At 46.7% G+C, this 26,454-nt stretch overlaps 1 protein-coding gene across 1 annotated transcript in view; it reads left to right on the top strand.

Annotated features, from left to right (window-relative positions):
* LOC146855208 (glioma pathogenesis-related protein 1-like) overlaps positions 1 to 26,454 on the top strand; it is a 588,956-nt gene that overhangs the window by 332,485 nt on the left and 230,017 nt on the right. The gene's annotated exons all lie outside the window — the stretch shown is intronic.

Consider the following 26,454-nt stretch of genomic DNA (forward strand, 5'->3'; position numbering starts at 1 on the left):
TGTTCCATTTGGTATAATGTCACGTTTTTGATGGAGTAACCCATGCACCAAACTCGTAAGCAGGCCCTAAGTGACCATCAACCAACCTCCGTGCCACTCTGTTCTCACCCCCACAATCACCTTTTTATTCATTTATATTTTATTGAGGGTTATAAAGAAACTGACAGCCTTCCCTTTCACACCAACAAGATTGTCACATACATTTTCAAACTCCTCCCACTTTGCACTCAGAGAAAAAAGGTGAACAGCAATGTCCTTGTGTTGGACCTGTCAGCCCTAGGGTAGTCTCCCCATCTATTTTTGATTGTGCCTAATTTTTTCCACCCTCATTTTTGATGTTGGACTTAGGTCTCCGGGCGCCTTTTCATTGCCAACCAGTGTTAAGGTGCAGGTGCTCCCTACTCCCAAGATGGCTGCCACAGACCCCTGCTACTGCAGAGTGGTCTTTCATAGTAGCACCCTAGCTGCCAGGAGCTGGCTGGAACCCCACAACAATTTTGCGAAACCAGCCCGCCTTTTTTGTCCCATAGGTAGAATGGGGAAGCTCCTGGAATGTGCTGGAACCTTCTAGAAGGGAGGTGTGGTTTTTACTTTTGCAGCCTTGGCTAGAGGTCACCTGACCTAGGGATACATAAGTGAGGGAGGGAACTTTTTCCAGTTAGTTGGCCAGTTGGGGTGAAGCAGAGCTGGAGAATCCATGCAGGAGTGTAGGCGGTAGGGCCTAGCCAGGGACTTATGCCTCTGAGAGTGACAGGGCTTAGGTGCTGCCTCTTAAGTGAGTGAGGGATCCTGTGAAACCCACTGATCTTGCCCAGCAGTAGGAGGACCCAGGGAACCTCTGCCCAGCCTGACTAGGAAGGACCTAGTCGCCAACTCATCCCCTACCCCCCAAGGAACAGAACCCCAAGGGCGCCAGTATCATCTGCGCCACAAAGACTGAATATTGAAACTGCAGAAGCGACATCCTGAAACTTCATGCCAAAGCTGAATATTGTAACTTCATGAAACGACTGATTGCCTGACTGCTGGGGATCGACCAGGTACTGGCGCTGTGTTTCCTGCGCTGCCAGACCTGACCTGTGACCCCCTGTGCGGATCTGTTGTTGAGCGCGGAGCTGGCCGAGCTCCCGCTTAATTTGTGACCCCCCCCCCTGGTGCGAGGACCCGCAACGCGATCACCGCCGCGGCCCGTAGGCCTCAGGGAAGTGTCAGTGCCAAGTCGGGGCCTGCGGAGAAGCCCGGGGCCCTGCCGTCACAGCGTCAGAAGGAAGAGCGAGTGTCCGGGAGTGTCCCTCGCAGTTGCGCGCATCGGAAGAAGGACCTGGAGCGGAACCGAGCGACGAGACCAAGGTAACCCCCGGGGGCTGGGAGGTAGCGCGGCCGTGTGGCGGCCTGAGACTCGCCCCCCCCCCCCCTGCTCCCCGGGAGTCGTGGGAAGGCCCGGTGCGCCCCCTGCCAAGTGGGAACGACACCACATGCAGAGACTGTGACTTTCCCCCCTCCGTGGGATTTCCCGCCGTAATTGTGAGTCTCCCCTCCGTGGGATTTCCTGCCCTAATTGTGAGTCTCCCCTCCGTGGGATTACCCTCTCCTGGGGACTGCCGTTCGCAGGACTCACCAGCGCTCAATGCGTTCTATGTCCCAGTAGCGCTGATCATTCCTTTGTATTCAACAGTGCTCAATGCGTTCTATGTTGGAGTAGCGCTGATCGTTCAATTGTATTTAACAGTGCTCAATGCGTTCTATGTCTCAGTAGCGCTGATCATTCCTGTGTATTCACCAGTACTCAATGCGTTCTAAGTCTAAGGAGCGCTGATCCCACGTGTTGCATTCACCAGCGCTCAGAGCGTGCTAAGTCCAATTAGTGGGTAAACTCAGTTTGTGGTCTCAAGCGCTCCATGCGCCAGTGGAGGTCCCAAGTGCAAGGCGCTTCCTGTACCCACAACGCTTATGCTCAGGGTGCTAGGCAAACATTATACGACCGCAAAGTTATGCTCATGTGCCTTTGTTTCTTCATAGACACCAGTAGCGCCACGTGTGCAGGCCCCGGCCCGCAGCACTAGGGAAGTTCATACTGCAGGGATTGCTGAGGTACCCGTAATGAGATGCTGTAATGCACATGTTAAAGTGTACAGGTGATGAGAAGCTGTAATGCAAATGTTAATGTGTACAAGTTAAGATACATTGCCTTCCAAGATTACCGTGGGTGCTCCTTTGATTAGATAAAATCTGATTAATTTGCATTCACCTTATTGTGTGGCGTCCATTATTGTGTGCGTTTACTGCTTCAGAGGATGCGTGTGCTGTATGGTCGCTTAACACACAGGCCTTTGGGTGCCCAGCCGCTCGTGTCACGTTACCCCCTTAGGGCCTGGAGACCCCAGGTCTTACACCTTGTTAAAAGAAAAAGCAGCAATTTGTCCGAAGACATAGCTGGACGTTAGACCTCTGTCTTTGAACCAAATTTACAGGCATCTTTATTGTTTATTCTCCTTCTGAATTCTAGCTTTGTTATTTTGGGGGAACTGCAGCACATATGGAACTCCTCTGCATTGCCTGCAAAGAAAATACGCACATAAATGCAAACCTCTACTGTGTTTCCCAGCTGCCATTCGTGATGGACTATGGAAGCAAAGTCAGGCATAACTCACTGTTCCAGGACATAAGGTGATTGCGGCATGGAGTTGTGTTGGTTTTTAGAGGTTTATATAGCGCAAACTCGGTCCTAGGGCACTGGAGTGCATTACATGACCACCAGTTACATTACCAAAGGTCAGATTTCTTCTTTGGGACATGGGGAGAATAAGGCATTTGCCCAAAATAACTGGCTGTTGAGCCGATATCGGGATTCAAACATTTTGGTTGCTCTCTTTTAAGTGTCCTTCTTGGGCACCCCCCAAAGACCGCATTTGTGTAACACATGCTTCTCATGGCAGGGAGCACTGGGGCTGTCTCCAAGCAGGAGCACCCTCAACAGAGGCCCAGTGAGGTATGAAATCTCTGCATCTCAACCTTACTGACACAACAATTGCAGACAGACAAAATAACAGACCTGGCCAAAAAACCTCCTCACCATGAACAATAGAAACTACAGCCACACCCTCACCTCTAAGGCTACCAAAGGACAGTGCCCAGGAAAAACTAATCCAAAGCCCCTTGCTAATAAAGTGCACATGAATTTCTAATGGGTAACCCTGTCTCCACCCCTCTCACTTAAATGTCTACACCACCACCTCCCACCCTCTGGAATGCAGGCAATACACTTCCATTATGTGGGAAGGCTCCTCCTCTCACCTTCATCTTATGCCATGCTAAAACAAGGACATTCATATGGATCCCCTTTCATGCCATGAGCCAATCATTAGGGTGAACATTAAAAAAGTCTGCTTCAGCATGTGCAGAATCTCTTTTCAATATCTATTATTTACCCCTTTTTCACCTGGTTACAATCACAAGGTTCCTACTTTTTCAAGAGCTGCACAAATCTCATATTTCCCTATGCAATCAGTCATTACTTTACACTTCCAACCCCTGCACCTAATGAAGCGATGGTGCAGTGGTATTTAAGTAATGGGCATACTGTTCATTTGAATCTAGTATATAACACACAAAGTGCACCTGGCTAAATGTGGGAAAGGGAATAGAGGTAGTGCAATGTCAAAGAAAGCACAGAGGGAGAAATCCTTTCCGGACGAGAACCCTAACTCACCATTAGGTGGCATGCTTCATCATATGGGTTCCCTCCTCAAACCAAGGTGTGGGCTACAACTCCCCGAGGGAAGGCACTGAGGTGTTTTCTCAAGATGAAGAAACATAATTATAGCGATATACATTCATGGCTCATGATTTGATTCTACTTAGGTGCACGATAACCAGGCACACGATCAGTAGTACATCCGACTACGCATTATAAATAGTTGACGCATACATGCCTTTTTCATTCGGTGTAACGGGGTAGAGCACTACGGGCACGGACCTTGCCTGACTAGCTCACCTCGTATTAATTCAGTGAGTCATGTTTTTGGTCATGAAGAAACAGATTTTAAAAGCACTTTTGCAATGACACCTTAATCTATGTGTGTGTGCCTTTGATTATTCATGTCATTCATCACGCGCATGCTATTGTTCCATGTTCACCAACTGTTAATGCCATTTACCTACCCAATCAGGAGTAGGTTGTCCAACATAATTAACTGTGTTTTTCCTTTACAGATGTACAAAGTTAAGATACCGTATGTATTAATGCGCATGCTTATTGGTTGCAGCACGTATCTCTAATTCCAATTTAGGTCACTTTTAGGAGTGGAAGGAATAGGGCTGGACCCTGTACCTGTCCTGAAGAAGAGCTGAGGGGAAGCTCGAAACATGTTGACACCCACTAGGGACATCTGATGCATTATAGCCAGACCCCCTAGGGACTCACCCTTTTCAATATATCAACTAGGAGCAAGAATAAAGCCATTTAGCCCACTAGTTAGATATGTGTATTATTCACTCCACTCCATACACAACACCACACATAGTCTCACGAAAGTGCTCCTACGTATTTCCGCAAGTCGTAGCACGCCTCAACCCGCAGCGGGTTGAGATGGCCCCTATGATGAAGCATGTCACCGTAGGAAAACCCTGGTGAGTGAGGGGACTCAAAGGACATTTTTCCTTCTTTTCTCATTGTTCTTCACCAACATTTGAGTGATCATTTCCTGCTAGGTTCTCTATCTGAGAGTTCAGATTTTTTGATTACATATGATTCAGGAGGGTGGACCTAGCTTCTTTTCCTTCTACCTCCCCCCTTTCTTTTTATCTTGTAATTTACAGCACCCAGCTGTGGGAGCAATCTACTTTGTTCCTAGTAAACACCACCTAATCATGACTGAAACAACAGGCCTAACTTTCTCGGAAGAGGAAGTAGAAAGGATAATCGCGTCCATTCTACCATTAGCAGGGACACCACTGAGAGACTCAGATGAATCTAGTCAAGTTTGAGATTAACTTTCCGAACTAAAAAAGAATCAAATAAAAACCATGATACACGGCATTATGATGGCCGAATACTTAAGATCCGACACCGCACCACGAAGACTAATAGTGCGCAATGAGCCTTTCATTTTTCAACAGGACAAATTGTTCAAAAAGGATTGGTCGCTAATTTCCTGGCACTGCACCAGCGACTGGTTAGTGCTGATTATAAAAACCGCAGCACGGTTGTCCGAAGAGATGAAAGGGGAGATCCAAACACTAGAAATCCGGCTAAGATCCTATCAGAGTGTGGCTGAGTTAAAGAAAAGATTACAAGAACTCAACAAAACAATGACGGACTTCGAAATAAGTCTAAATGACACCAAGTACACTAAACTCAAAAAAGATCAGAGGAATTTCACACATGAAAAGGTCTATCCATATACTAAGGAAGATTACATTCCATCCGGGAGAAACCCAAGATACAACACCTGGTTCAGACACCGGCTCAGACCACTCTGATGGCAGCTACAATAGTAACTACAGAAATAGAAGCAGACGCCCTCGAGGTGGACGCTACAGGAACAGAGGTGGATATAATTTTGGCTGGCCAGGATATCAGGGACCATCCCCTTTCTTCTATGGCACTCCACTTTTTCACCAGCAGGCTTATCAACAACAGCCACACCCATTCTGGGAGCATGAACAGTCACATACACCACAAACCAATCCTTTTTTAGGACGGGAGAAGGGACCACAGAGGGGAAAATCAAGAATAAGTCAACAAGTGCAATGGGCACAACCTCTGGAGACGTCAAGGAGCCATACCAGGAGCATGGGCCCTTCAGACAACCCATCAACCAGCCACAACCCCCCAGTCTAGTGGTAAATTTATCTGACCACCCTTACTGCAACACAAAAATCAGTCCTGGAAAAGGGACTTGGTTTTGTACCTACGCCAAGTCTGGACAAATTCAGACTGCTGTGAACTCAATGAGTTCATTCGTAAAATCAAACTCCAAGTCTACTTCAAGGAGAAACCACCTACCACATCATCTACTGCTAGTGACACAGGTCTCCACAGAAAGTCTAATTTCACACCAGCAGCGGCATGTCTCCCTGTAGAATTACTAGCCTTTGAAAAAGCAGTTCTGAAAGAAGTATCTGAAATAGACCCAAAAACCATCAAAATCTTTCACAACACCAGTAAAATAGAACATGGGCGATACAAGAACTGGGAAACAATGAAAAGGTGACCATAAAACCGGCAGGCAAAGGACGTGCCATAGTACTACAGAACACCACTTTGTACCGGGAAGTGTGCCTATCCCTTTTGGCAGATGAAAGAAACTACACAAAAATCAAGAAGGACCCGACAGAACACCTACGCATAGAAATTGCTCATCTGTCAGAAGGGTCCACAGCTAACAATTGGATTACCAAAAAGGAAGCTGATTTTCTTGGAAACAATAACCCCACCATCCCTTACTTTTTACACCATACCTAAAATTCACAAATCTATGGATAGACCACCAGGGAGACCTATAGTGTCAGGCATCGGTTCCATCTTAGAACCTTTGTCAAAATTTGCGGATGCTTTTCTACGTCCCATCATCCAGAGTACCAGCACGTACTTACAGGACACAAAAGTGGTGTTATGCCTTCTCCAAGACTTGAGTTTCAACCCAGCAACTAATATTCTAATTGGTCTTGATGTAGAAAGCCTCTACACCAGCCTACCGCACAAATAAACCTTACAAATCCTCGAAGAGGTCCTTTTCGAAAACCCATGGATTTACCATACACCCCGGCACGTAGTTCTTGAATGTTGCCGGTTGGCATTAACAGAGAATTATTTCAAGTTCGAAAACACGCTGTACCGTCAGGCACACGGTACCAGCATGGGAAGCACTTTCGCGCTGAGTGTAGCAGGATTGTACGTCCACCATCTTGAGAGAGAGAAAATACTGAATACCATCAATCCTCTTATTAACCGTTTAAAATTGTGGAAACGTTACATTGATGATGTTTTGGTAATCTGGGAGGGGAATGAAACGGAAGCCACAGATTTCATGAATTGGCTCAACCTTCAAGACCCCTTTCTGAAGTTTACTCACGCTATGAGTAGGTCGGAGCCGATCTTCCTGGACCTAAACATCAACGCAAATCAAGGCAAACTGTCCACAACTACACATTTCAAACCAACAGCCAGAAACTGTTTATTGATCTATGACAGTTTTCATCCCCGGCAACTTAAAGATAACCTTCCTTTCGGTCAGTTCTTGAGACTGAGAAGAAACTGCACTGAAAAGGAAGACTACAATACCCAAGCCAAAGACCTTTTAGCAAAACTATTAGCACGACACTATCCAATACATCTGATCTCAAAAGCGAAAAAGAGGGCAGCCAACAACCACAGAGAAGCTCTCTTGGAACCTAGACCTACAAATGTAACACAGAAAAGACCCATCTGCATAACAACTTACAACATTGCATCAGGCCAAGTGACAAAGATTGTCAAAAAACACTGGCGTACACTGAACAGTGGAAATTTGGATATCCCATGGCCCATGTTCAGCCACAGAAAAGGGAAGAATCTCCGTAACTATTTGGTCCACACCCGGCCCAAGAACACCACCACAAGTGACGGCCAAACAACCTTACACACACTACCCAGCAGACATTATCTGTGCAGTAATTGCAGTGTTTGCCACCTGACCACAGCCACTAAAAAGGTTTTCTTCAACAATGGTATGACCTGGGAAATTCGCAATTTCACCAACTGCAACACATCGGGAGTTGTGTACATGATTACCTGCACATGCAATCTACACTATGTAGGAATGACGACCAGTAAAGTGAGCACAAGGATTGTAGAACACCGGAGTAATATCAGGTGCAAGCGAGCCACAACGAAAATGACAACGCACTTTATCGAGCGACAACACACCCCCAACGACATCAAATGGGTGGTACTGGAACACATTAAGGGATGGGAAAACCTGGAAGACAGACTCCTCGAGAAGGAGCAATGCTGGGTTTTCAAATTATGCAGCGATAGACAAGGCCTGAACGATAACATTCCTTGGGGTCAGCTCCGCAGATAAGAACTTCCCAGCCTAGGAGCTGCCCACCAAGCTAGTGCGCCAATACCTTTACACAGGACCAATGAGATTCAGCCCGTTTACATAATTGGTACTTTTGGAACCTTTTCCAAACAACAACAGTGTTTGTCTATATTTGTATTTGATGTCTGTCCCCCCCCTTTTTTGTTTTTAGGTTCCTTTTTTTCCCACTTATCCAAGCTTGAAAAAAACTTTTCATATATCTACCATTAAGTTTATAAACTAATACATACATTTCTCTAATACACATGTTTTCCACTTTTTTCCCCCCCACTTTTTCCTTTATCAAGGTGGAAGTATACACCTCCAATAGAGCGCTTCGATGCGCCAATAGGCGACGGCCATTTTGAAAGGTTCCCGCTCTAGTCTTCAAAGTACGACTAGGCGGGAACACTTCCTTAAATACAGAACCCGCCCGAGACTCGCCAATATGCGGTCTCGAGGGACAAACTAGGCAAGCAAGCCAGAGAGGATTTCTCCGACAAGTAAGCTATTTCTTTCCCCCCACAGGAACCGGGCAGCCTACGGAAACTCCTTGAGCCTCTCATTTCCTCCCAAACCACTGAGGCGATTGACACCTCTTTCCCTCGTTTCTCCTTTTTTCTAGCGCTCGAGATCCTCCCTACCCCTCCAGCACCATGAGGCGCATTGTTGCCCGCTAAATAGTATGTAAAAAATGTCTTTTGTGTCGTAATGTTGGTTAAATGTTGTTAGTGATGTTGAGTTGAGGTATGTGATAGTTTGTTGATGTATGTGAAACTTTCACGAACTCTGGCTTTTTTTATCAGCATGCCTTCATTTGCGATGATTTTTCAAGCACGTTCTCCGTTTTTCCTGATATTTAAATGCAGTGACGCTTTTCTGATAATTATATATATATATATATAATTATAGCGATATACATCCATGGCTCATGATTTGATTCTACTTAGGTGAACGATAACCAGGCACACAATCAGTAGTACATCCGACTACGCATTATAAATAGTTGACGCATACATGCCTTTTTCATTCGGTGTAACGGGGTAGAGCACTACGGGCACGGACCTTGCCTGTCTAGCTCACTCATATTAATTCCGTCAGTCATGTTTTTGGTCATGAAGGAACAGATTTTAAAAGCACTTTTGCAATGACACCTTAATCTATGTGTGTGCCTTTGATTATGCATGTCATTTATCACGCGCACGCTATTGTTCCATGTTCACCAACTCTTAATGCCATTTACCTACCACATCAGGAGTAGGTTGTCCAACATAATTAACTGTGTTTTTCCTTTACAGATATACAAAGTTAAGATACCGTATGTATTAACGCGCATGCTTATTGGTTGCAGCACGTATCTCTAATTCCAATTTAGATCACTTTCAGGAGTGGAAGGCATAGGGCTGGACCCTGTCCTGAAGAAGAGCTGAGGGGAAGCTCGAAACATGTTGACACCCACTAGGGACATCTGATGCATTATAGCCAGACCCCCTAGGGACTCACCCCTTTTCAATATATCAACTAGGAGCAAGAATAAAGCCATTTAGCCCACTAGTTAGATATTTTTATAACTCACTCCACTCCATACACAACACCACACCACGCATAGTCTCACGAAAGTGCTCCTACGTATTTCCGCAAGTCGTAGCACGCCTCAACCCGCAGCGGGTTGAGATGGCCCCTATGATGAAGCATGTCACCGTGGGGAAACCCTGGTGAGTGAGGGGACTCAAGAAAGGACATTTTTCCTTCTTTTCTCATTGTTCTTCACCAACATTTGAGTGATCATTTCCTGCTAGGTTCTCTATCTGAGAGTTCAGATTTTTTGATTAAATATGATACAGGAGGGTGGACCTAGCTTCTTTTCCCTCTACCTCCCCCCTTTCTTTTGATCTTATCAGGAAACCTATCTGGATGATCAGTAGGAGGAGGATACCCTGTCCGCCCTGCCGTGGGATGACAGCTATGATGCAGTGGACAGTTCTATCCATACTACGGTTGCGCAGGCCGTGGCGCCTTTGGAGGACCGTCTGTCCCGCAAAATAGAGCAGGCCTGTGACCGGCTGGCCAAGGCTGCAAGAGCTGCGCAGTCGTCTTCCCCACCTTGAGACTCTCCGGCTGACATCCAGCGTCCATCTTCTAAACGCCCCTGAGACACGGAAGTTGACGCTGATGCGTTTGCCCGCCTTAAGCAGGCGTTCTGGCACCACCTGCTAACCCGGGGTCTGATGACCAGGCTACAGCTGATGATGACCAGGGTATGCCTGATGATGACGCCGGCCCCACCCGCAGTGAGGAAGACCTCTGTGCCGATATGCTGAACCCTAACTACATCCTACACCCCAGGTCCTTGGACTGGGCCCCCTCAGACAAGGTTGTTCAGTATGTGGCGAGTCGCATTCGTCAGCCCCTAGAACCGGGCTCACGTAACTGCCTCTGGGCGGAGTGCCCCCGCCCCTCCCTAGCAGGTAAGGTGGCCGCCACTCCTGACATAGATCCGCGCATGGCCCCCTTCTTACAGTAGTTTGTCAAGTACCCTAAGAAGGGAATTGACAGATCGTGGCTGACTTGCAAGAACAATCTCTTAGACACCTTGGGGCCCCTCACCAAAATATTACATATGGCAGAGGAGGCCAAGTCCTCTGGGTCCCTCATCTCCCCCGAACACCTTTCCTCCTGGGCACAGCGGGCAGTGGTTTTTCTAGGAAACGACAACTGCGCCCTGTCCACCGAATGGCAATGGTCCCTACTTATTAAAGTAGACCCAAAGTTAGGGAACCTCGCAGATTCTGAGGCAGGCCCTGTCACTCAGGGCTGCCTTTTTGGAGAACCTTTCATCAGGGAACTTGGGCGTTTTGTTAATACTTTTACGTGCCTGGACAAAGCCCAGACATCAATTAGAAAGGTTTTTCGCCCTCTGGTTTTCCATGGGGCCGGACGAGGAAGGGGCCGCTTGTCCAGCCGTCCTTACAACAACAGGGGACAAGGCTCCAACCAAGGCCAGTATCAAGATTCGGCAAGGTTCGGGAACTTCTACCCAACCAGAGGTTGCCGTGGCAAGAATAGACGCGGCAGAGGCGGTGGCGCCTCCAACTCTTCCGGTGAGTGTTCTCCCTTCTTCCCTTCTAAGAGTGGGGGGCCGTCTTGTGCATTTTTTCCAGGCTTGGACTTCTATCACGGGGAACACCTGAGTGTTACAGACGGTACGGCGGTTTCACATAGAGTTCCAAGGGGACCCGTTGCAACCCGTCCGACCGCGTCCTCTTTGTTTTTCGCAGGCAGATGCCGTGTTTGTAGACCAAGAGGTGCGCTCCCTCTTAGCTAAAGGGGCAATCGCTGAGTCTTCTCCGCATCCGAGAGGTTTCATCAGCAACCTCATCCTGGTGGACAAGCCCGATGGCGGCCAGCGGCTGGTGATCAACCATCGGGTATTCAACGAGTTGCTTGTTTATCGCCACTTCAAGATGGAGGGGAATCACCACCTCCGTGACATTCGTCGCCCTCGCGACCGGTTAGTGCGCCTCGACCTCAAGGACGCCTACCTTACGATCCACATTTTCTCTTTTCACCGGAGGTTCCTACAGTTTTTTTGGAAGGACAGAACTTACAAGTTCACCACACTTCAGTTCGGCCTCTCCTTGGCCCCGTGGTGTTTCACCAAGGTCCTCCGGCTGGTCATAGAGCGTCTCCGGGCGTCGTGAATACGTCTCATCGTGTACCTGGACGATATCCTGCTGATGGCGCAGTGTCCCAAGATACTTGCTTCCCAGCTCCAGATGGCGGTGAATCTTCTGCAGAGCCTGGGGTTTCTGGGTCAACGAGACAAAGTCCAGCCTGATACCCGCCCAGAAGGTCGTTTTTCTCGGCTTCTTGATAGACTCTTTCGAGGCTTCTCTTAGCCTTCCATTGTGCAAAATGACAAAGGCTCGTTACGAAATCCAACCGACGCTTGCACAGTCTCAGACCTCCCTCAGACAGTTAGCCCGCATTGTGGGCCTTCTCTCAGCCTCTATCCAGGCCGTTTTTCCGTGCCCCCTACATTACCAAGCCCTTCAACGCCTCATGGCGATGCACCTTTGGCGAGGCCTCTCCTACTCTCAAAAAGTGCCTCTGTCGGAGGAGGCCAGGAAAGAGCTTCAGTGGTGGCTCTTCAACCTGGAAGCTTTTAACGGGAGGGCGATCTTTGGGTCCAAACCCGAGATCGTTATCGAATCCGACGCCAGTGAGATGTGGAGAGTTCACCACGGGCGGTGTGTGGTCACAACAAGAACAACAATTTCATATAAATTGTCTAGAACTCCTGGCAGGCTCGTTCACGATCGAGTGCTGGACCAAGGACTGGATCCGGTCCTGTCTTCTACTCAAAATGGACAACATCTCGATGGTCCGATACATCAATCACGTCGGCAGCACGAGGTCAAAGGCCCTTTCGGACCTAGCGGCTAATTTTTGGCGATACTGCCTGGACCATCATGTCTCTGTTACGGCGGAATATCTTCCCGGACAGGACAATCAGGTGGCGGATTTCCATTCACGCCACTTCCACGACGTGAGCCTGTGGAAGCTGCATCGGGGGGTGTTCGCCGACCTCCAGAGCATCTGGGGCCCGTTCTCTGTCGATCTCTTCGCTTCCCGGCTGGACCATCAGCTTTCCCGCTTCTTCAGCTGGAGGCCGGACCCCCTGGTGGAGAAGATGGATGCGTTCCTTCAGGACTGGTGGGAAGAAGCGGGTTACGCTTTTCCCCTGTTTGCAATGATAACGAGGGTCTCGGCTCAGGTTCGGCGTCAGGGGGCGAGTGTGGTGATAGTAACTTCAATTTGGAGGTCTCAAGTGTGGTTTCCAGTTCTGCTGGAACTTTCTTGGGATTTCCCAACCCCACTTCCCCGCTTTCCAGCCCTTCTACTTGGTCAGGACAAGGCTCCTCACCCGCTCATTGTGCAGGGCTCCCTAAACCTGATGGCGTGGCAGATTACCGGGGACGATGGGCAGTCCCAGGCCTTTCGGGAGTAGCTGAGAAGTTAATCTCCAAGGCCTGGGCCGACAGTAACGTTAAGCGGTATCGATCTACCTGGAGAAGGTGGTCCCGTTGGTGTCTGCGACGGGGTTTTGATCCTGTGGCAGCGGATGTGACTCCCATCCTAAACTTCTTGGCTAGTCTGGCGGAGGAAAGTTTGGCCTATCGGACGATTAACATCTTCCGCTCTGCTATTTCAGCAGGACATATCATGGTGGATGGCTCTGCAGTCGGGAAACATCCCCTTGTTTGTTGCCTTCTGCGTGGTATTCGCCTCTCTCTGCCCCCAGAACCGAGGTATTCCATGCTTTGGGACGTTAACCAGGTCTTGAACTTGTTTCTGTCATGGCAACCGAACAGATTCATCTCGCGCAAGAAGCTTTCAGCAAAGCTAGCCATGCTACTCTGCCTTGTCTCGTGCAGGCGTGTGTCGGATGTCCGAGCCCTGGACGTTTCAGGACAAACTTTCTCCCCTACGGGGGTTACGTTTACTATCCATAGGCGGACTAAGACGAATACGAAGATTATTTCGTATCCTGCATTCCTGGAGTTTCCTAAGTTGTGTGTGGTGGCCTGCCTTAAGGCCTACGAGGAAATGTCAGGAGAAATTCGCCCTCCGGGAGCGTCAACTGCTCATTGCCATTAAAAAGCCACATAACGCTGTCTCTTCTCCAACGATAGCCCGTTGGGTCCCTTGGGTGATGCAGGAGACTGGCATAGACCTCTGAGCCTTTGGTACCCACTCTACCAGAGGTGCAATGGCCTCTAAAGCATTTACCCTGGGAGCTCGTCTGGAAGACATTCTGAATGCAGCAGATTGGTCTTCGGACTCTACTTTTAAGCGGTTTTACTTTAAACCGGTGATTGATAAGCTTTAAACAAGCATAATCCTTGCCTCCATTCCTGACATGGAATGAAACATTTCCTAGCTATCGTAACGGAAAATTTCAATTCTATCAAGGACTCGGAGGCGAGGATTATTCCACCCAGGAGACAACTTCTTGTAACTTCCCGCCCTTGAATCAGGGTAAGTAAACTGTTTAGCCTACTCAGCTTAAGTTTGGTTATATATACTGTCGATTGCAGTTTTCGTTGGATTTTTTCCCCCTACAGGGCTAATCCTTAGCCATGGCTGTAGCCTAATTGTTTCACTTGCTTCCAAAAGGGGGATCGAACAAACAGGATTCCTGAGGCGTCCAAGCTGGCTGGCTCCGAGCGACGAAAGAGGGGGACTTGAAGTAGGCAGAGGACTATGATGGGACTGAAGGCCTGTAATTGGTGGTTCACATGGCCATTCTATACTTGGACTCTATTGTTAAAAACTTTGTCTCATTCCCTATGGTTCATGGGAATGGTAGTTTTTTTACCAATTGCTTTAAATGGCTGCTATGCAATAAAGTGAAAAAAGAATAACATAATCCTCCCCTCAGAGTCCTTGATAGAATTGAAATATTCTGTTATGATAGCTAGGACATTTTTCATTCTCTCTAAACTAGATTATAGTAATAGACAAACTAAAATGACCTTAAGAGGGTTGAAAGAGCTGATTTACAAATATTGGATAGTGTAAATGAATATTTTTTAATATATTGATGTTTATGTCGTGTGTTGACTGTCTGACTGAATTAGGTAAGTTTCTTTAGAAGGAATGTCTATACAAATATTTAATAGTAAACATGAGGTTACTATTAATGGACTACAAATATTGTATTCTGTTTATAGTCATAAAATATAACTTTGTGATTACAGTTGGGGAAGAGGTAAGCCCAGCTGTTGGGAGATTGAGAGGCAGGGCCACGTGCAGCAACGCATGGCTTTAGGTATTGTGAGCGAGGAGATTAGATCTGCGGTGCTGGTGCGCTGCTGTGCGACGTTGTGATGGTGATGGTGTCCTGTGCTCTGATGCCACAAGCAGACTAGAGGCTCTCCCACTCCTTGTAGCGGCAGTTAGCACACACTGCAGGATTGGGGCAGTGATGTATATGGCAGGGTTCAAAGTAATTAATTAAGTGTTCAACTTTCAAGAGCAAACTTTAGATCATGGACAAGCCCTGTAAAAATAGACAAAGGGCTACATACATAATTCGGGCACGCCCGCCTTAAGTATTAGTTATGTGCGTGCAGACATTTTTGGAAATTGCGAAGATGTAATTGAAGTAAATAGGAACTTTTCTTTGGACAGTCTGGGAATGTTTATTGGCTCAAGACAGTTATCTATTTGTTTTTTAACAAACACCTGAGGGGAATAGTCAGTCAATTGTTACAGAGACAGTGAGTTTCTTTGGGAATAAGTTAATGGTTATAGGTTTCTGTTTAAGTCGTTTTTCACAATAATTAGTGCACCTTGATATATTGTAGCTAAGTAGTAAATACTGTGAAAGTTTTTTGTGAATCAGGTGGCTTTTGAAAATGACTGAATCTAGTGGACAAATGAAAGGGAGATTTCTTTAGAGGATACAAATAAACAATATGCTGCAAATGTTTTCCTCTGCAAATGACAAACTGGAGAAACAATTAGAGGCGATGTTTTAGGAGTTTGACCTCTGAGGAGGAGAGCTTTTGGCCAGCTGGTGAGGCCTTGCAAGGTAGAAGAGGTGGGAAAGTTAGTAGGAAAAGAAAACATTAAATTAAACCCGACACAAGTGAAGTAAATAAATTCTGCGGTGGCAGATACTGGGGTTTGTGAGTGAACAATAAATGGTGGTTTCGAGGACACGCATGGGGGCCAAGAGAAGGGTCCCAAAAAAGTTAAGAGGAATTTTCGAAATGTACATACATATTCTGTTGTTTTATCATATGAATCTTTTGGTAGTGCAGAAGTTAAATTGAGCTGTTCTTCTGTATTTAAATCAGATGATGAGAACAGAGAAAGGGTTCAGAGATCTGAGCCATTACAGAGCACACGAAGTGGAGAAGCAGAGGCTTTAATGGACTCATTAGGAGAATTTATGTTGATTTCCATGTTGAAATATCCGCTTTCACCAGAGTGGTACCCGACAGCACATGTTGCTGAGTATGTACAAATATGGTTGAGGAAACAAATTCCTAAAGATGTAAGGTTGCGTCTGAGATCGGAATGTTTGAGGCCAAACGTGATGATGATGCCTGATTTGGATGCTAAGATACTGCCATTTATTGGCAAAGGGGGACGAGATCCTAGGAAGGGACTTGATTAAGGACTGAAAATGTGTCAGGATAGGCTGCTAGACCTCATGGGAACATTGACAAAGATATTTGATGTGGCTGAGTATGCTTATGTAATAGAGGTATTAAGAAAATGAGTTTAGAGGGCAGTTTGTCTATTAGGAAATGTAAATACTGAAATCTCTGAGCGCAGGAAGTATTTTACTACAAATAGACCCAGATTTGGTGATATCAGCCAATAATGAAGCAGGCCAAGCTGCAAATGGATAATTATTTAGAGATGAATTTATAAAGAATATGTCAAAGTATGTAGGGGCATTTAGTTCCCTGCAAAAATCTCAACATGAGATGACGAAAGTCTTTAACTGTCAAGTTTTTGGTGAGGGCCAGGCAAAGAAGGAGTTGGTTCCATGGTCGTTGTCTGAGTATCACAAGAGTTTTCTTTAAGCCCATTCATTATCAGAGCTCATACCAAGCAGGGGGCTTTTACCTTCAGAAACAGAGACCAAGAGGGAGAGGAAATCATGAAGACCACCGTTCCCGGTGTTCAATTTTTCAGCAACTGGACTCTGGTAACAGGAGATCATTGGATATTAGAGATGGTGCAAGGTTTTCGCATAGACTTTATAAAAGAACTAGTACAGTTCCATCTCCAAGAAATGCTATGGTTCAGTACAGAGCTATTAGAACTGGTGAGCAAGTAGGTTTAGGAATTGGTGGCAAAGGAACAATTATCATAGTAAGAGAAGAGTTATAAGGGTTTGTAAGCAATATATTTCTGGTAGAGAAAAAGGACAAGGGTATGAGACCAGTGATAAATCTAAGAAACCTGAATAGTTGGGTGGAGTACCACTATTTGAAGATGGAAGGCATGCACTTATTGAGATATCTACTTCTGACAGGGGATAGTTTGACCCTGTTGGATTTTAAGATGCCTATGTGACATTTCCGATATGGGAACCCCATCAGAGATTTTTATAGTTCCGGTGGGGTGGAAGAATGTGGAAGTTTGTTTGCCTGCCATTCGGTCTGTTTACTACAGCCGGTAGCAGTGTATCTATGGGCATGTGGTGTACGTTTAATAATATATCTGAGTGACATACTGTTTATGGATTAGGAGCAGTGAAAGATAGTAGAATACACATATGGCAGTGTCCTTGCTGTGGGAATCTGGGGTTTGTTGTGAACAGGCAGAAGTCGTGTCTGTTTCCGAGTCAGGAGACATGGGGCCCGATTCACAGAACTAACTTAAGACAAAATCTTGAACTTACTACCATTTTGATATTCACAGAAGGCACTTACTCATTTTGGTATTCACAGAAGGCACTTACTCATTTCGGTATTCACAGAAGTTAGGAGTCCTAACTTTAGGACTCCTAAATGCCTTCTGTGAATACCAAAAGTCTTAAAATTAGGATTTTTCTCAGTTTAGTAGTAGTATAGTTAGGACTCCTAACTTTAGGACTCCTAAATGCCTTCTGTGAATACCGAAAGACTTAAAATTAGGATTTTTCTCAGTTTAGTAGTAGTATAGTTAGGACTCCTAACTTTAGGACTCCTAAATGCCTTCTGTGAATACCGAAAGCCTTAAAATTAGGATTTTTCTCAGTTTAGTAGTAGTAAAGTTAGTACTCCTAAGTTTAGGACTCCTAAATGCCTTCTGTGAATACCGAAAGCCTTAAAATTAGGATTTTTCTCAGTTTAGTAGTAGTAAAGTTAGGAGTCTTAACTTTAGGACTCCTAAACTGAGAAAAATCCTAATTTTAAGACTTTCGGTATTCACAGAAGGCATTTAGGAGTCCTAAAGTTAGGACTAATAACTTCTGTGAATACCGAAGTGAATAAGTGTCTTCTGTGAATACCAAAATGGTAGTAAGTTTAGGATTTTGTCTTAAATTAGTTCTGTGAATCGGGCCCTAAGCTTTTAGGGTTTATGTTGAATACAGTAGAAGGTCAATTGAAATTACCAAGGGGAAAGTTGCAGAAGATAAGAAAGGAAATACGGAAGGTGTTGATTTTGGAAAGAATTTCTATGAGAATGTTGGCAAGAGTGTCTGTTGTCTTCAACAATTCAGGATATCTTTCGAGGTCCTTTGAATTATCGAGCGCTTCACAGATTGAAAGCGTGCTTACAGAGGAAGTGAAGGAGGAGCTTGATTGGTGGTTAAGGAATATGGGGGCATGGGATGGAAAAGCTATTTTTGGGGAGAATCCAGAACTAAAAATAGAATCAGATGTAAGTTTAGCAGGTTGGAGAGCATGTTGTGGTGCAGTTTCAACAGGAGGAATATGGTTGGAAGAGGAAAGCAGGTTGCACATAAAATGTTTGGAACTACTTGCAGAGTCTTTTGCGATGAGGAGGTTTTTTTTCTAAAGACTTTATTTATTGTTTTTTATCAGTAAGATTGCAATCAACAGTGCTCACTGTCTCAGTATCCATCACATCATCAATTAAGTCACTCCAGATAATAATCAATATAGTGCACAACATTGCGTTCATTTGTCACAGCATGCAGCACACTTTACAGTGCCAAATCAATTTACACATCTGTTGGCTCCAGTCGGGCGCCTATATTACATAACATTTATCATGCCCCTCCCTTCTCCCACACTCGCAGGCCCATCCAATTCTATTGTTGTTGTACATTGTGCTCACTGGCTGCTATCTATGTTAACTCTGTCTCTCAAATAATCTCTCAAAAGCTGCCAAATATCTTTAGGCCTGAACGTAGGGGTTGTAATGCAGCATATAATTCGCTATTAGTATTGCAATACATTAAACGTTTAAACCACTGTTCGAGTGTTGGTGTGCTCCTGCGGCCCCAGTGAATGGCCAACTCCCTCTTTACAACAAGTAGTGCTATGCCAACATACCTGCACATCGCTTTGGGGTCGTCCGCAACGTAGCCCAGCATAGCCAATAGTGGAGATGGCCTAATTTGAAGGCTTGTCATTTGTTGCAGAGGCGTAAAAATATACTCCCAGTACACTGCCACCCTGCTACATGTCCATTGCATATGGATATAGTCCGCCACTGGGGCCTGACACTTAGGACAGTTTGTTGTGCGGGACTTGTCTATGAGTGCCATTCTCACTGGCGTCATATACACCCTGCGTAAAAATATGTAATGCAGCAGTTTGTATCTGTAGTTACCAGAAACCGTGCGGGTGACCGTGCAACACTCTTTCCATATTCTGTCTGTGATGGGGTACCCCAGATCTGCTCTCCATGCGCTTCTGACCTTACCATCGCACGCTGGCATTCGTTCGAGGCCAGCATGGTATAATTTGGGTATTAGTCTGTCCCCTTCTGTATCCGATATGATTAACTTCAGTGGCATAAAAGTGTCTGGTTTTAGGGGATAAGCGGATACTTGTCTCTGCAGAGCGCTTTGGAGTCTGGTTAATACAAACTGGTCCATAAGTGTAGCGCCTGCAAAGCGATCATCCTCAGTGCATGAGTAAATGTGACCCCTGGGGAACACGTCCCTAAATGTCAATAGATCATACTGCCGCAATGTGCGTTTAACTAGTAGCTATGACGGGATGGGTACCCAAGGAGTGTCTACTAGTGAAATTTGGGAAACATACAGCACAACTCCCCCCGTTACACACATTTTCCTCCAGGCCCAGCAGGTAATTGATACCGTTTGAACATTTTCTTTGTCTAGAGGCAGCCCCGCATATAGGAGCCCACGTAGCAGCACTGGGGCGGCCAGATTTGCCTCAGGTTTCGCATATGGCTGTCTGGCATCTGGATGATACCAATGCCATGTGTAGCTGCACTGTGCTGCTAAGTAATATAACTGCGTATTTGGGACTCCAAACCCTCCCTTTTCATATGGTAGCACTAGGGTATTCCACCCAATACGTAGTTGCCGTCCTCCCCATATCAAGCGCATCAAGTGCTCTCGTAGCTGAGCAAAAAATGAATTGGTGAGTGGTATGGGAATATTATGAAATAGATACAGCAGTTTTGGTAAAATAACCATTTTAATTATAGGGACCGTACCAGCCAATGAGAGCGGCAGCCACATCCATTGGTCTATTTTAACATTTAGTTGTTACATCACTGAACCATAGTTCAGCTGCAATATTTGCTCCTTATGCAAAACAATTCCTAAGTACCGGTTTTCTGTGTCGCACCATGTCAGCGAAAACTCTTCTCATGCACAGTCTTGTACGTCTGTTAATGGGAATGCCACCAATTTCGTCCAGTTAATATGCAGTCCTGAGAGAAGCCTGAAACGTGTGACTTGCGAAGCAATGGGGCTAGATTCTCTGCAGGGTGCCTGACATACAATATAATATCATCTGCATAGAGCTTCACCAGGACTGGGCCAGTTTTAAATTGCTGTCCTTAATGCAGATGATTTTCTTGGAGACGCCTCACTAGCGGGTCCACAGCAATGATAAACAAGAGCGGCGATAGTGGGCATCCCTGCTTAGTGGCTCACAATATTTCAAGAGAACGGGTTATTGTGCCATTTATTCTTATCCGCCCTGTCGATCGGGTGTATAGCAGAGTGACAAGCGATGTACCCCACAGGGAATCCCATCTTGCACAGCACTGCCGAGAGAAAGGGCCACTCAAGCGAGTAAAAGGCCTTCTACGCGTCCAACAGTGCCACAATCGCCGGCACTGTGGGCGCTATTCTTTGCAGGATAGAAAAGAACGTGCGAAGATTTAATGCAGTAGACCTATGTGGGATGAACCCTGATTGCGCTGGTGATATTATTTGCCCCAGCAGTAACATCAACCTGGTCACCACCATTTTAGCCAATAGTTTCATATCAAAATTGAATAGCGACAGTGGCCTGTAGGAGCTGCAACACAATGGGTCTTTTCCAGGTTTGAGGAGCAGCACTATAACAGCCTCCCGCAACAAAAGGGTAAGAATTCCTTCCTGCAATGCCTCAGCATACACTTCCAGCAGCTGCAGTGCCAGTAGCTCTTTATAAGCCTTATAGAAGGGGCCTGTGAACCCATCTGCCCCCGGGGCTTTGTTCCCATTCATGGCTTCTATTGCTTGCTTGAACTCCTCAACCATGAAGGGCTTGCTTAGGAACTGTTGTTATGCAGACGTTAGCCAAACCATGGCTATACTGTCCAGGTAGACGGCAAGGTCACTATCCCTCTCTGTGCGCCTGGTGGTATATAGATCTGTGTAGTACCTCATCAGTTCTCATTTAATTCCAGGTGTGTCAGCTATATATTCATCCTGCGGCCTGCGCAGACTAGATACGATTGATTGTCCATGTGGTGGCTGCAGCAGGCGTGCCAGGGTTCGCCCCGGCCTTTCCCCTTCCCCATATCTCCTTGCTGTGGCATATTTACCCAAATAGTGAGCTTCTCTTGTTGCCACTTCCTGGTATTCCGCGAATAGTGCCGTTCTCCTGGACAGGTATTCATGAGATGCCCCTTTGGTCTGCTCCTGGTCTAAGTGCACAAGCCCGCCCTTTAATTTGGTGAGCGTATAACGGAGGTCCTTCAATATCCCTGCATCCTTGGAGATGCATACCCCCTCATGTATGCCTTGAATGCCTCCCATACTTTAGCTTGTTGCGGGACTGACCCTGCATTGATCTCAAAATATTCAATTTTTCCCTTCCTGAGTTTGTTTCTGAAGACTGTATCCATCATTGCCCTCTCTGGGAACCGCCACTGTCTGTCTATGCCCCCGCCCCGGGAGTGTACATTTTCAGGACCACCGGGGAATGTCGGACAGTGTGCGGGGCAGGTGTTTTACATCCTGCACCCAAGGGGTCATAGTATGAGACAGCAACCAGTAGTCTAACCTCGTCCATGTATTATGCTGCGCTGCATAATGCGTGCACACTAGGCCGGTAGGGCATCGCAGATGCCACACATCATGCATCAGGTACTGCTCACAGAGTTTCTTTAATGCTGTTTGGGCTCTCGGTTTAGTATGAGATGCTCTGGTCGTGCTGTCAAGTGTGGGATATAATACTATGTTCAAGTCACCCCCATTAAAATATGAACCGTTTCTAGCAGGGCAATTTTCTTCTGTAAGTTGTGGAAGCAACCTGGGTCATCTACATTCGGTGCATATATGTTGACTAATAATATAAGGTACCCCAGCAGCACCCCCAGTAACAGCAAATAATTCCCTGTCGGGTCTGCTACTGTGTGTAAGTGTCTGAACGGCAAGTTCCTGTGTATCAGTGTGGCCACCCTCCATGCATGTGAACTATAGCTGGCGAACAATCTATCTTTCCCCCATGTGGAGCCCAATGTAGGTGCCCGAGTGGGCACCAGATGCGTTTCCTGCACGAACCTCACATCTACTGCGTGCCAAAGCATGTACTGTACCATCTGTCTGCGTTTCTGCAAATTATTGAGCCCCCTAATGTTCCATGACACGAACGCTATGTCTGCAAATGCTCTAATGTTAGTCGCCATCATCGTGCACTTCGCGCAGTGATATCACCCTGACATTAAAAACTTCTGGACAGTGTTGCCTGCCTGTCTGCGAACTTTCCCATCGCCTATAGGTAACATATGGTCGCAACTCCCACTACCCCTACCGGGCGTCTAACCACCCAGCGTATACCCAAAACATCAAACATAACAAGTGCTTAACTTCTCAGTGCCATCGTTGGCTAAACATTTCTCTATAATGTGAACGTCACTGGGGGTGTGGCAACACTACATCAGCAAAAATAACAGTTGATGGACAGAATGCAGAACAATGTCATACATTAACCCCAGTACAGAGATCTGGGCCTAAATCCATAGTTTGTTTGCTCACCATGTCATTCCAGTTTGAACCCAGCCATATGCAAATCAGTCTTGACCCTATGCCTCATGGGAACAGTCCAGCCCAAACTGCCAAGCCAGGTCCTCCCTAGTCTGGAAACAAACATCCTGGGACCGGTTTCGGGGTTTCACCCCTCATCAGCCAGGATAGCTTGACTCCATTGGCATGGAGAGCACGAGACCCACGCCTGGAACAGGGTCAAGACTGATTTGCATATGGCTGGGTCTAAACTGGGGTGGTGTGGTGAGCAAAAGAATGGTCGATTTAACCCAGATCCTTGTGACTGGGGGTGAATGTTTGCATTGTCCAGCATTCCGTCCATCAATTGTTTCTTTTGCATATGTCATCCTAAGTAGTAAGGGTATGCCCAGACATGGGTCCCGAGCTCACTTCGCCACTGGATTCAAGCTAGCCTGGCTGATGAGGGGTGAAACCCCGAAAACGGTCCCAGGATGCTTGTTTCCGGTCCAGGGAGGACCTGGCTTGACAGTTCGTGCTGGACTGTTCCCACAAGGAACAGGGTCAAACTGATTTGCATATGGCTGGGGCCAAACTGGGGTGGTGTGGTGAGCAAAAGAATGATGGATTTAACCCCGATCCTTGTGACTGGGGGTGAATGTTTACATTGTCCAGCATTCCGTCCATCAATTGTTTCTTTAACACTACGTCAGCCTTCACTTCCTGAAACATGAACTTTTACTGTTTCTCCAGTCTGTGTGTGGCAGCTGTACCACCATATCCAGCAGTCACAGCTTTACTGGAAATGAAACATGTGCACAAGGGCATGAAGTCATGCCAAACTTATCTGTAGATTTGCGGATCAGGCACAACGGCCCGTGCGGTTACCCCATCGGAAATAAATCCATGCTAGCACTAGAGTGGATCTCTGGCTGCGACCCCCCAGGTGACCCAAGGTGGTTGTTTTGCTGAGTTTCAGAAAAGGACTTGTAAAATTCCTGAACAGCCGTGGGGTTGTCAAATATGCGCACTTTCCCTTGCACATCAATCCGCAGCCGCGTCGGGTAGAACATTCCAAACCGCAGTCCAAGATTGCGCAGCGTTACCTTAATTCCTGCATATTTGCGTCGGGCCTCCTGCACCATGATAGTAAAGTCTGGAAACAAGGATTGAGTTGATCCCTGACATGTTATGGCCCTTTTTTCTTGCCAACCTGAGTGTGGTGTTGCGGTTCCAGAAGCTTAGTAGTCTCGCAATTATGGATCGAGGCGGAAGGCCTGGATTCGGACACGGCCCCAGCGATCTGTGGGTGCATTCTACAGCAAATATAGTAGTAAAAGGATCGGCACCGAACAATTCCGTCAGCAGTCTTTCAACAAACTGGTCCAGAGACCCACTGTTAGTCGATTTCAGCACCCCCAATATGCGCAGGTTATTCCTCCTTCCTTTTGCTTCCAAATCCTCAGTCTTCATGGCTAGCGTATTGACCTGCTGCTCCAGTTTTTCTGCCCTTTTGGACATTTGCGCTGCTCCATCCTATAAATCCGATACTCTGCTTTCTGCTGCATCCAGTCATCGCTTGTGACTCTCCAGCGTTCATGCATTTTATCTAGTATTTTATCGAACACCTTGAACCTGCCATCCAGTGCCTTGAAGCCGGAGCGCAGCTCCTTCAAGAGTGCTTCTGGGCCCGACCGTTCCATGTCTTCCCCTAACGCCGGGGTGGGGTCCTCAGAAAGGTGGCTGCTTTATCTTTTGCAGCATCAAACAGCAGTTTGCTTTGCTTAGGGTCCCTCTTGGCAATGCTTGTCTTGGTAGGGGGGATCGCCAAAAACAACCATTACCACAATGAACTGAAGGTCTGACTACAGACATGCCAGGTAACCCCAGGGAGTAGCACCGCCATCCAAACAACGATCCTCAGCACACTGCACTAGAACACAGAAGGCCGCGCCACCAACCACAGTATTCAGCGCCCGGCCCCCCGCAAATCTCCCCCGTGGTGACTCCTCACTGTAGACCCGTTTGCCGGCAATGTAGGCTTCAATCATCCCATAGCAGATTTCCACTGGCCAACATGGGGTGTTCCACGGTGCATGCAACACCTCAAGCATGCCAGCTCCCAAGGCTCCACACTGCCAAGCAGAGTCCTGGGGTCACTCCTCCCCCACTCGTGAGCCAGGATTCAAGGCCCCTTACCTGGCCAAGGTACCTCACAGTGGTCTGCTCGTCGGCGCTCCAAGCCAGCAGACCTCCGCTCGCGTCAACAGGGCTCCAGTGCTGCACAGTTCACCTCGGATCTCAGACGGCCGCAGGCTCTCAGTGGCGGCTCGGCACCCCCAACAGCTGGGACTCCAACGCGGCTAATGCAGCCGCCTCGGGCACATTTTTCTACACTTGCTTATACATCGTCACAGTGAACGAGTCAGTTTCAGCCATTGGGCAGGTTTTCCTTGCCACATCCGTTCCACACTACGGCTCGGAACTGATCATCTTTCGTGAAGTTGATTGATTTTTGGGGTCCATGTCAGGTGGATCTGTTTTGAAATAGGTTGAATTCCCAGCTAAGGAGTTTTTTCAGCTTGCAACTAGACCCAGAGTCAGCAGGAATAGAAGCATTCCAACTGGACTGGAGGGGCTTTAGTTGGTATGCTTTTCCTCCCTTTTCAATGATTACAAGTTACTTTGATAGTACGCAATGAATGAGACAGTGATGTTAATAACTCGTCTTTGGGAATCTCAGGTTTGTTACCCGATACTTCTGAAAATGTCTGTGGATTTTCCAATTCTGTTGCCAATATTTCAGGAAATTTTAGTAGGCTCGATAGGAGGGAGACATGATATGGAAATGACAGAGCAGCTGAGGCTGGTGGCATGGCGGTTTATGTGTGTCTGGGAGTTGCCAGGGCTTTCACAAAGAGCTATTGATCTCATTAAGGACTCCTGGGCACCAGGTACTAGAAAAATGTATAGATTGTGATGACACAGATGGTTTTGATGGCTTGTGGAGAGGGATTTTGATCCAGTTTCGGTGAATGTCGTAGAAGTAGTGAATTATTTATCTGAAATGTTTGAGAAGGGATTATTTTATAGGACGATTAATTACATTACAGTGGGGCAGGATGTTTTGGTGAAGAGGCTAATGAGGAGTATAAGGATTTCAAATCCGCTGGAGTCTAGGTATAATTCTGTTTGGGATGTTACTAAAGTACTGGATTATCTGGAGGGATTAGGTGCTAATGAAGTTCTGAGTAAGGTTGGGTGGCAAACTCCGCTCCAACTGCAGAGCTTCCCAGAGTTTTCCCCACTCCATGCTCTGCTTGCAGCGTTGATTTCAGTCAAAAACTCTGTCTATGCTCCGGAGCAGAGTTTACCTACCTACTTTACTTTATGGTGTGGCTGGGAGCAGCAAGCCCTTTTTCTATTTTAATTGGCTTGTGCGGAATGTACTCGTTTCCAAGCCTCATTCTGACCCAGTTAGTTGAGTTG

The sequence above is a fragment of the Triturus cristatus genome, chromosome 4_1 (genome assembly GCF_964204655.1).
Source record: "Triturus cristatus chromosome 4_1, aTriCri1.1, whole genome shotgun sequence".
In the NCBI taxonomy this organism is placed as follows: domain Eukaryota; kingdom Metazoa; phylum Chordata; class Amphibia; order Caudata; family Salamandridae; genus Triturus; species Triturus cristatus.